The sequence below is a fragment of the Dipodomys spectabilis genome, unplaced genomic scaffold, assembly GCF_019054845.1.
Source record: "Dipodomys spectabilis isolate Male_0828 unplaced genomic scaffold, ASM1905484v1 ptg000515l, whole genome shotgun sequence".
NCBI lineage: Eukaryota > Metazoa > Chordata > Mammalia > Rodentia > Heteromyidae > Dipodomys > Dipodomys spectabilis.
In genome coordinates this window covers 1,812,641-1,823,423 of record NW_024871192.1, presented here as the reverse complement: position 1 = coordinate 1,823,423, position 10,783 = coordinate 1,812,641, and positions in this window count along the sequence as shown.

The window sequence follows — 10,783 nt, the reverse complement described above, 5'->3', positions numbered from 1 at the left end:
TGCGAACTGCAGGATGAAGATGTCTGCTCCTTGTGAGTTCTTGCTGGTGTTGAGTAGAATCTGCTTGCCCGCTGTGTCTGGCTCCTTTGTCCAGGACTCTCTGTGGCTCAGGTATGGTTCCCTGTGGTTACCACCGCCACTGCTGCCACAGCCAACGCTGTGGCCGCCGCGGTGGCTGCTGGCAAGCGCTCAGATCTGTCTCCTTGCCTGGGTTTCCCCTCTCTGGCCTATCTCTCTGTCCTGTGATGGCACACTTGGTGTGATTCTCTGGCTTAGGACTGCTTGACATGATTTTAATTCTTCCTCCTCTTGTTTCACTATTTCCAATGTTATTACTTCAAAGAATTTAGTGTAAAGAAAATATTTTGTCTTTATAAACTCAGAATTTTTGATTCAGTTTGGACACATTACATATTTATATTTCATTTTAACTTGGAAATCCTCTTTCCTTCATTTAAAATCACAGTTCTGAATTTATAATGCTAAAGTAGCATCTACTAATTTATACGAAATCGTCCAAATTATTTTCACTTCACACTACATGTAATTTAGAGTGTAATAATAATGATGAGTAATATAGTATGTAATAATTGCCTTTGGGAAAAGTCAATTACAGTGGTTTTGTGAGATACTGAGTAATAGTAACAGTTATATTTGATTCTATTAAAAAATTTCAAGTTACACCTAAAAATTACTCACAGTTATAAATTAATGCTGAAAAATAACATTGTTTATTAGAAAAAGCCAGAAGGTTCAATAAGCTTGCTTTTTTAAACTTGTCTTGAATCTGGGCTTTGGTGGCTCATGCTGAAATCCTAGCTACCCAAAAGTCTGAGATCTGAGGATAGTGGTTCAAAGCCAGCCTGGGCAGAAAAGACTATGAGATCTTAGTGCCAATATACCTCTTGCAAACTAGAAACGACATTGTGTCTCAAGTGGTACAGTGTTATTCTTGAGCTGAAGAGCACAGGGACAGTGCCCAAGGCCAATGTTCAATCCCCACGACATGCAAAAAAAAATTGGCATGGATTTTTACTTTATTATTTCATGATTTTTCAATGTGAAAATACGTACCGAGGGTTTACAATTGCATGAACAAAGAAATGAGTACATTTCTTATTAAGCATTGTTGCCTCCTCCCTTGTTTCTCCATCCCATCCCTTCCCATCTCCCTTTCTGCCCCCCGTCCCCCTGTGCCAAAGTTGTAAAGTTCAATTTTCAACATAAAGTCTTGTGTCATGTCATTGTTGCTATGGGTTCACATGAATCGCAATATGTTTTTTCCTTCCCTTCCCCAAATTATATCAACATCAAATACAGTGAAAATAGAGGTTATTTCATGGGGGAGGGACATAAAAAGCAACAAAAGAATCATCTTGTAAATATGGTAGAAACAACAGCAAGAAAGAAAAACCATTTGAGTCATTATCTTGGTGTTCATTTCACCTAAAATCAATTTGTCTGACATTTTGTGTTTATGTCCGACATATACTAGTTATTGCAAATAAGGGAAACCATGGAAGCTAGTTTCTTTTGGCGTGGATTACTTTACTTAATACAATTTTTTCCAACTCTTTCCATTTCCTAACAAATGGGGCAATGTCATTTTTTCTGATGGAGGCATAGAATTCCATTGTGTATATATAACAATTTTTTTTATTGTAAGAATACCGTACAGAGGAGTTACAATTACATGGACAATATAACAAGTACATTTCTTATCAAGTGTTGTTGCCACATTTTATCGATCCATTCATCTACTGAGGGGCATCTGGGTTGGTTCCATATCTTAGGTATAGTAAGTAATACTGCAATAAACATAGTGGTGCTGATAGCTATAGTATGGGTTTGTTTTTGATCATTTGGGTAAATGCCCAAAAGTGGGATTGCTGGGTCATAGGGGAGCTCTATATGGAGTCTTTTGAGGAACCTACATGCTACTTTCCAGCACGGTTGAACAAGATTACCATCCCACCGACATCCTGTACAGCTTGTCTTGTTATTACAGTTCTGCATTATAGCCATTCTAACTGGGGTAAGGTGGTATCTCAGTGTAGTTTAAATTTGAATTTCTTTTATAGCTAAGAAGGTTGAGCATTTCTTCATGAATCTATTGGCTATCCTTCTTTCCTCTTCAGAGAAGTTTCTCTTTAGTCTTTAGCCACTTATTTATTGGGCAGTTGCTTCTTTGAGGATTTGTTGTTGGGGGATTTAATTTTTCGAGTACCAGGTATATTTTAGATATGAGACCCTTGTCCGTTGTATGGCTAGTGAAGATCTTCTCCCAATCTGTAGGCTTTCTATTGATCTAGCTAGCTATGTGCTTTGCCATGCAGAAGCTCTGCAATTTCATGCAATTCCATTTGTCCAACCTTTCTTTGATCTGTTGTGTTTTTGGGTCTCTATTAAGAAAATTTCGGCCTGTGCCAAGGACACATAAGTTATCTCCTAGTTTGTCCTGCAATGTTTTCAGGGTGTCTGCTTTGACTCTGAGGTCTTTCATTCATTTGGGGTGGATTCCTTTTTTAAATTTTTATTTATTTTATTGTGAATATACTGTACAGAGTGGTTTCAATTACAATGGCAAGATAATGAGTACATTTCTTATCAAGCATTGTAGCCTCCTCCTTTGTTTCCCCTTCAGGGTGATATATATGGATCTAGCTTTAGTTTTCTACAAGTGATTAACCAATTTTGTCAGCACCATTTACAGAAGAAGCTATTTCTTTCATTCTATTTCTTAGCTCCCTTATCGAAGATTAGGTGGCTACAGATCTGTGGGTTCATTTCTGGGTTTTCAATTCTATTCCATTGGTCCTGAGGTCTGTTCTTGTGTCAGTACCAAGTTGTTTTGATTACAATGGCTTTGTAGTAGAGTTTGAAATTTGGTATTGATATTCCTCTAGCAATATTCATTCTGTTGAACATTTTTGCTCTTCAGAGTCTTTTATTGTTCCATATGAATTTTTGGAATTCCTCTTCTATTTTCTTGAGGAATGAGTTTGTAATATTGATAAGCATCACATTGAATTTGTAGATAGCCTAGGGAAGTATTGACATTTTCACGATTTGACTCTACAAATCCAGGAGCATGGGAGGTTTTTCCACTTTCTAAGTTCTGTTTTTATGTCCTTTTTCAGGTTTTGAAAGTTTGCATCATAAAGATCCCTCACATCTTTGATTAAGTTAATACCTAGGTATTTTATTTTTTGTGGGCTATTATGAATGGAGTTGCTTTCCTGATTTCAGCATGTTTTCTCATTGTTGGCATACAAAAAATCCATTGATTTTGAGAGTTAATTTTTCCCTTGTTACTTTGCCAACGTTTGAATCAGCATGAATAATTTCGGAGTGGAGTCGGTGGGATTATTTAAATACAACATCATGTCATCTGCATATAGGGAGAGTTTTAAATCTTCTTTCCCTATTTGGATCCCTTTTATGTTTGCATCTTGTCTTTTGCTGTAGTTAGGCATTCTCATACTAAATTGAAGAGAAATGGAGAGAGTGGACATCCTTGTCTCGTTCCTGAGTTAAGAAGAAATGGCTTTAGGTTTTCACCATTAAGTACAATGCTGGCTGTAGGTTTGTCATATACAGCCTTTATGGTATTGAGGAATGTTGACTGTATTCATAGTTTTTACAGAGCTTTTATCACAAAGGGTGTTGAGTTCTAATTTTATTCCCTTGGATACTGTTTCTTGGCTCTTACTGTGGTCTTGTTGGTTTTCTATGTGTAGGATACTTTTGTCTTTTGTAAGGCTGGTTTGGTGGAAATACATTGTTTCAATGTTTCTTTGCTATGGAAACTTTTTATTTGACCTTCAGTTATGAAGGATAGTTTAGCTGGGTACAGTATTCTTGGTTGGTAATTGTTTGCCTTATTGCATGGCTTACACCATTCCAGGCTCTTCTTGCTTTAATAGGCTCTGCTGAGAAATCTGGGATGATTCTAATTGGTTTCTGTTTATAGGTGATTGTTCTTTTCTCCTTGAGATCTTTAAGGCTCCATTCCTTGGTCTGAATTGATTCTGTGCAGATTATAGTGTGACAGTAGGATATCTTGTTCTGGTCTGGTCTATTTGGGGTTCTATAGCTTCTTATATCCGAATAGGTCTATCTTTTTGTATGTATGGGAAGTTCTCTGCTAGGTTTCTGTTAAATAAGTTTTCTGGACCATTAACTTCTTTTTCTAGGTGCTCCTCTACACCCATATCCTCAGATTTTGCCTTCTGATGGTGTTTTCCAAATGTTGAATAGATCTATCATATTTTTTGGATTTGTCTTGCATAGTTTTATGTTTTTTCTCTATAATATATAGGCTGTCTTTAATCCCGAGATTCAATCTTCTGCATGTTCTAACCTACTGTCAAGACTTTCTACTTTTTTTTTATTTCTTTTTCTTCTAATTGGTCGGCTTTGATGGCTTCAAAATTTTTATTGGAGCTTTGTTTTAGATCTTGTATGAAATTCTTTACTTCCTTAATTTTGTGTTCAGTTTCTCAAATCACTTAGTTGATTGGTTATGTTTTCCCTGGACACCCATTCTTTCTGTAGGGCTCCATTCAGCATTCCATTTGTGGTCTCCCTGACTTCCTTCAGCAGTCTGTTTATGGATTCTGTGAATGCCTCTATTTATCTTTGTCTAGTCTCATCCTGCTCTCATAATTCCTGTATTACTCTTTGATTAGTTTCATCATGTTCACACAATTCCATTAATTCTCTATGGCTGTGCTCTGCCTGCTCATGCATTTCCTGTATTTATCTTTGACTTTTCTCAACCTGCTTATACAATTCCTGCATTAATCTTTAAGTAGCTTCCTAATGCTTACAAGATTCCTGTATTAATCTTTGGTTTGCCTCCTCTCACTCCCTATCACGCTCACACTGAGTCCTTTGCAAATTCAATCATTTCATTCACCATGTTTACTAGTAGTGTATGTACAGGTTTTTATGGAGCTTCTCTGGATTATTCCTTACAATTTTGTCACCTGATTAACATGAGTGGGAGTTGAGATACCTGGACTTGCCATTTTTATTGTTCTTTTCAGCTTTTTCTGCCCATTTGGTATGAAGGTAACACCAATTTTGTGCTAGAACATTATTTTAAGGCAAACATCAGCCAGAGTCCTATAATTGCACAATCAAAATGGCTTCAGATACAATCTAATTCAACAGATACAATCTATTCAACATCAAAAAACTATTTATTACTGTGCTACAAACAACAAAACAGGATTTGGCAAACCAGAAATTATTAACTTTAGGGAGAAATGTGGGGACAAATAGTACTAGAGGGATGTGGAGGGGTAAAAGGAGCGTAAATTTAACCAATTCCTAATCTCAGAGAGGAAAATGGATTGGACAGAATGACAGGAGAGAAATATAAAAAAAAGAGGGGTGACAGTAGAAGATGGCAGAGGAGAAGCTGGAGGCTAAACAAGCTCTCCCATAGAAAGTAGTTTTAGAGTTCCAGTGAACAGTCCTAAGCCAGAAAATCACACCAAATGTGCCAACACAGGTCCGAGAGTTAGGCCAGGGAGAGAAAATTCAGGCAAGGAGATAGCTCTGAGCTCTTGCCAGGAGCTGCGGCGGCGGCGGCATTGGTGTTGGTGGTGGCCGCAGACGCCATACCTGAATCACAGAGAGTCCTGAACGAAGGAGCCAGACGCAGCGGGCAAGCAGATTCTACTCAACACCAGCAAGAACCCATAAGAAATGGACATCTTCATTCTGCAGTTTGCAGACCAGAGACGACCCAGGAACCAAGATTGGGCATGAGTAGAAGCCTGATGTTCTCACTCCTTCTCAGGGAACAGAGGAGGGAAGGCCACCCTTCCCCCCTCCCCCAGGACTGGAGATCTCCACCTTGGATAACCACAAAGCTTGGCGGAGCTGCTAGCTCCAACTCAGGCCTTGAAATTAAACTAGAGTCATTTAGCAGGTCCCAAGAACTTAACGGCATGACCTGCCAGACTCAGCTCCACCCAGGGAAAAGTCACCCAGCTGGGGCGCCAGCCCTAGGAGTGGCTTTCTTCACTGGGTAGTCAGAGCCAGAGGCTGCCCCTCCCTTTAGCAGTCTCGACAATCAATTGAAATTCCGTAAACAGAAACCCTGAGAAAGGCTCCAGTCTGGGCTCTGTTTCTCACAAACTCGCCCCTCAGGGAAGAGCTACTGTTGGCTGAAAGACTTCAACTCTACCAAGAACCTAGCCTCATCACAGCATCTCCTTCTTTTGTGATACTCAAAGCAGATCTGCCTCCTATTGAACTAGCCTTGGAGGAGGATTGCAAAATCCTGGGTGAAAGCAGAGCATTTTTCTGCCTGTTCCAACAAACTGACTTAAGAAACCAACCAAGCCACAGGACCACAAGCAGTCCAGAGAATTCCAACAAGAGGCTGGTTACAGACACAAGGGAGACACAGGATTTTTCCTACCCCACCCAAAAAAATCAAACAACTTTTTTTATACTTCTTTTAATCTTTAAGTTTTACCTTTTTTGAAAAAAATTGTTTTTCTCTTATAATTTTTATTTTAGGGATACATGTGTGTATGCGTTTTTCTTTCTATTTTTTGTATTCTTTCTCCTTTTTTTAATTATCTTTTTGTTTTTTGTTTAGCTCGACTGAATGTCTGATCTTTTTTTCTTCCTTTCTCATCCTTTTCAAGTTTTCATTCTTCTTTATGTGACTTAATTGTTGTCCTGCACATCCTTAGATAAACCCGAAGTTGACTATTAGACCCTATCCCCATTTGTGTACACACTTAATCCACAAATTTATTACTCAATTCAAAATCTCTGAGACATAAATTCCTTAATAGCAGTACTACATCTTTATTCCTATATAATATTTTAAGCATTTTTAAAGTTTTTCACATCTCCTTTATATCCCTCCCCTCCTCTCATTATATTCACGTTCTTCTCTAGATAGATTTTTTTTTCATTTCTGCACAATATTGTTAATTTTTACTTTTCTATTTTTTTCTGGTCTCTTTTCCCTTTCTCTTTCTTCTTTTTTTCTCTCTCTCTACTTTCATCCTAAAAAACCTATTTCTTGCTTTGAGATTAGGACTTAGTTAACTCTCGCAGTGCCTTCCCAATTCACTCTATTCCTATTTTTTATCCACTTCTCTCCCTAACCCTAACAATTTCTGGTTTTCCAAAATCTCCTTTGCAGTTCGTAGCCCATTAATATACAGTTGTTTGATGTTGAATAGATGTATCTGTTGAGCTAGATTGTATCTGTAGACAATTGACAGTGCAAATTCATACTTTGGCTGATGCATGCCTTAAGAAAGTTTTCTAGCACAAAACTGGTGCTATTTTCATCCCAAATGGGCAGAGTAAGCGGGAAAAACACAAGAAAAATGGCAAGTCTGCGTATCTCAACCCCCACTCTTGATAATCAGGGGAAAAAACATATAATGAATAATCTAGAGGAGAGTTCTCAAATAGCTCTACAAACACTGATGGCAAACATGATAAATGAAAAGATTGAAAACATACAAAGCACTCTGTATGAGCGTGAGAGGGAGAGAGAGGAGGAAATTCAAAGGTTTATACAGGAATATCATGAGCATGAGGAAGCTACACAAAAACCTAATACAGGATTTGTGTGAGCAGATTGAGAATACTCAAAGACAAAGGGAGGAATGGTGTGAACAGGCTGAGAACACTCAAAGATAACTACAGGAATGGCTTGAACGGGAGCGGGAAGAAGCTAAGCAAAGAGTAAGACAGGAATTGAGAGAGCAGGATGAGAATACAAAAAGATCACCAAAGGCATTCATGGGATCCATTAACAAAGAGCTAAAGAAGTCAGGGAGACCACAAAGGGAATGCTGAATGGAATCCAACAGAAGGAATGGGAGTCCAAGGAAACCATAAGCAATCAACTAAGTGAATTGAGAATAAACACTGAACACCAAATTAAGGAAGTAAAGAAGTTCATATAAGATCTAAAACAAAGCTTCAACAAAGAATTTGAAGCCATCAAAGCTGACCAATTAGAAGCAAAAGAAATAAAAAACAAAGTAGAAACTCTGGACAGCAGGTTAGAACATGCAGAAGATCGAATCTCGGGGATTGAAGACAGCCTAGATATCTTAGAGAAAGAACATACAACCATCCAAGACAAGTTCAAGAAATATGATAGATCAATTCAACAGTTAGAAGACACCATTAGAAGGCCTAATCTAAGGATAATGGGTGTAGAGGAATATCTAGAAACAGAAGTTAATGGTCTAGGAAATTTGCGTAACAGGATCCTAGCAGAGAACTTCCCAAACATGCAAAAAGATAGGCCTATTCAGATACAAGAAGCTTATAGAACTCCAAATAGAACAGACCAGAATAGGACATCCCTCCTTCACATTATAATCCACACAGGATCAACCCAGACCAAGGAAAAAAATCCTTAAAGCTGTCAAGGAGAAAAGATTAATCACCTATAAAGGAAAACCATTAGAATCACCTCAGATTTCTCAGCAGAGACAATCAAAGCAAGAAGAGTCTGGAATGATGTATGCCATGCCCTAAAATCAAGCAACTATCAACCAAGAATACTTTATCCAGCTAAATTCTCCTTCATAACTGAAGGCCAAATAAAAACCTTCCATAGCAAAGAAAAATTGAAACAATACATCTCCACCAAACCAGCCCTACAAAAGATTCTTAAAGATATCCTACACATAGAAAACCAACAAGACCACAATAAAGGCCAAGAAACTGCACCCAAACTGAGAATCCAAGAATCATAGGAAGAACCCAGTTTTCACAGCCCCCAAGAAGGTAGATAACATGGCAGGAATTCCCAAGTACCTCGCAGTCCTATCTATCAACATTAGTGGACTTACCTCTCCAAATAAGTTACATAGACTGTCTAGTTGGATTAAAAAACAAGACCCTTCTACCTACTGGCTTCATGAGTCACATCTTGCCCATAAAAACAAACACATTTTCAATGTTAAAGGCTGGAGCAAAATCTACCAAGCAAATGGCCTCTATCAACAGGCGGGAGTTGCAATCCTAATATCAGATAAAATAGACTTCAAATTAAAATTCGTGAGAAGAGATAAAGAAGGTCGCTACATACTAATTAAGGGATCTCTCCTTCAGGAGGATATTACAATTCTAAATATCTATTCTCCAAACAACGGAGCACCCAAATTTATCCGAGAAACACCACTTTCCCTCAAATCCCACAAAGATCCAAAGACATTAATTGTTGGGGATTTTAACACACCACTCTCCCCACTAGATAGATCAACTCGGCAAAAACTCAACAGAGAAACCGCAGATCTAAACAGCTGCATAGATATACTAGATTTAACAGACATCTACCGAACATTTTACCCAGAAGCATCAGAATACACGTTTTTCTCAGCAGCACATGGAACATTTTCTAAAATAGACCACATTTCAGGCCACAAAGCAAACTTGTCTAAATTCAGAAACATTGAAGTTATACCTTGCATTTTCTCTGACCACAAGGGAATAAAATTAGAACTCAATACCAAAAGCCACCAAAGAAAGTCCGGAAACACATGGAAGCTGAACAACACACTGCTGAATCATGAGTGGGTCATGGAAGAGATTAGAAAGGAAATACTAATGTTAATGCTATTCAACAAAAATGAACACACAAATTACCTGCTCGTCTGGGACAGAGCAAAGGAAGTACTCAGAGGCAAGTTTATAGCTCTGAGCTTCTACATCAATGAATAGGAGAGATCTGAAACCAACAATTTAATGACACATCTAAACCTCCTTGAAAAAGAGCATCAAGATAAACCCCAATCCAGTAGATGGAAAAAAATAATTAAAATTAAATCAGAATTAAATGAATTAGAATCCAAAAAAAACTATAGAAAGAATCAACAAAACTAAGAGTTGTTTCTTCGAAAAACTTAACAAAATTGACAGACCCTTAGCAAGTCTTATTAGAAAAAGAAGAGAACACACCCAAGCAAATAAACTCAGAGATGAGAATAGAAACATCACCAAGGATAAAAACCAAGATTCAGAACATTATAAGGGAATACTTCTCAGAACTTTATGCCAATAAGTTTGAGAACTTGACAGAAATGGACTTTTTCCTAGCAAATATTGAGATGCGAAAACTCAACCAATATGAGTTAAACCATCTGAACAGGCCCATATCAAGCATTGAAATAGAAACAGAAATAAAAGACCTCCCAGCTAAGAAAAGTCCAGGACCACATAGTTTTACAGCGGAATTTTACAAGGCCTTCAAACAGAGCTCACAGTAATACTCCTTCAACTCTTCAATGAAATTGAAAGAGAAAGTACACTACCGAACACATTCTATGAAGCCATCATTACCCTCATCCCAAACCAGGCAGGGACTCATCAAAGAAAGAAAACTATAGACCTATTTCTTTGATGAACATTGATGCAAAAGTTCTCAACAAAATTTTTCCCAATCGACTTCAAAAATTCATCCAAAAGCTCATACACCACGACCAAATAAGATTCATTTCAGGGATGCAAACCTGGTTCAATATACGCAAATCAATTATTATTATTCATCTCATCAACAGGAGCAAGAATAAGAACCACATGGTTATCTCAATAGATGCAGAAAAAGCATTCAACAAGATCCAACACCCCTTTATGATGAAGGCTTTGGAAAAATTAGGAATCCATGGAACATTCCTCAATACAATAAAGGCTGTATATGACAAACCTACAGCCAGCATTATACTTAATGGTGAAAAACTAAAGCCATTTCCTCTTAACTCAGCAATAAGACAAGGAT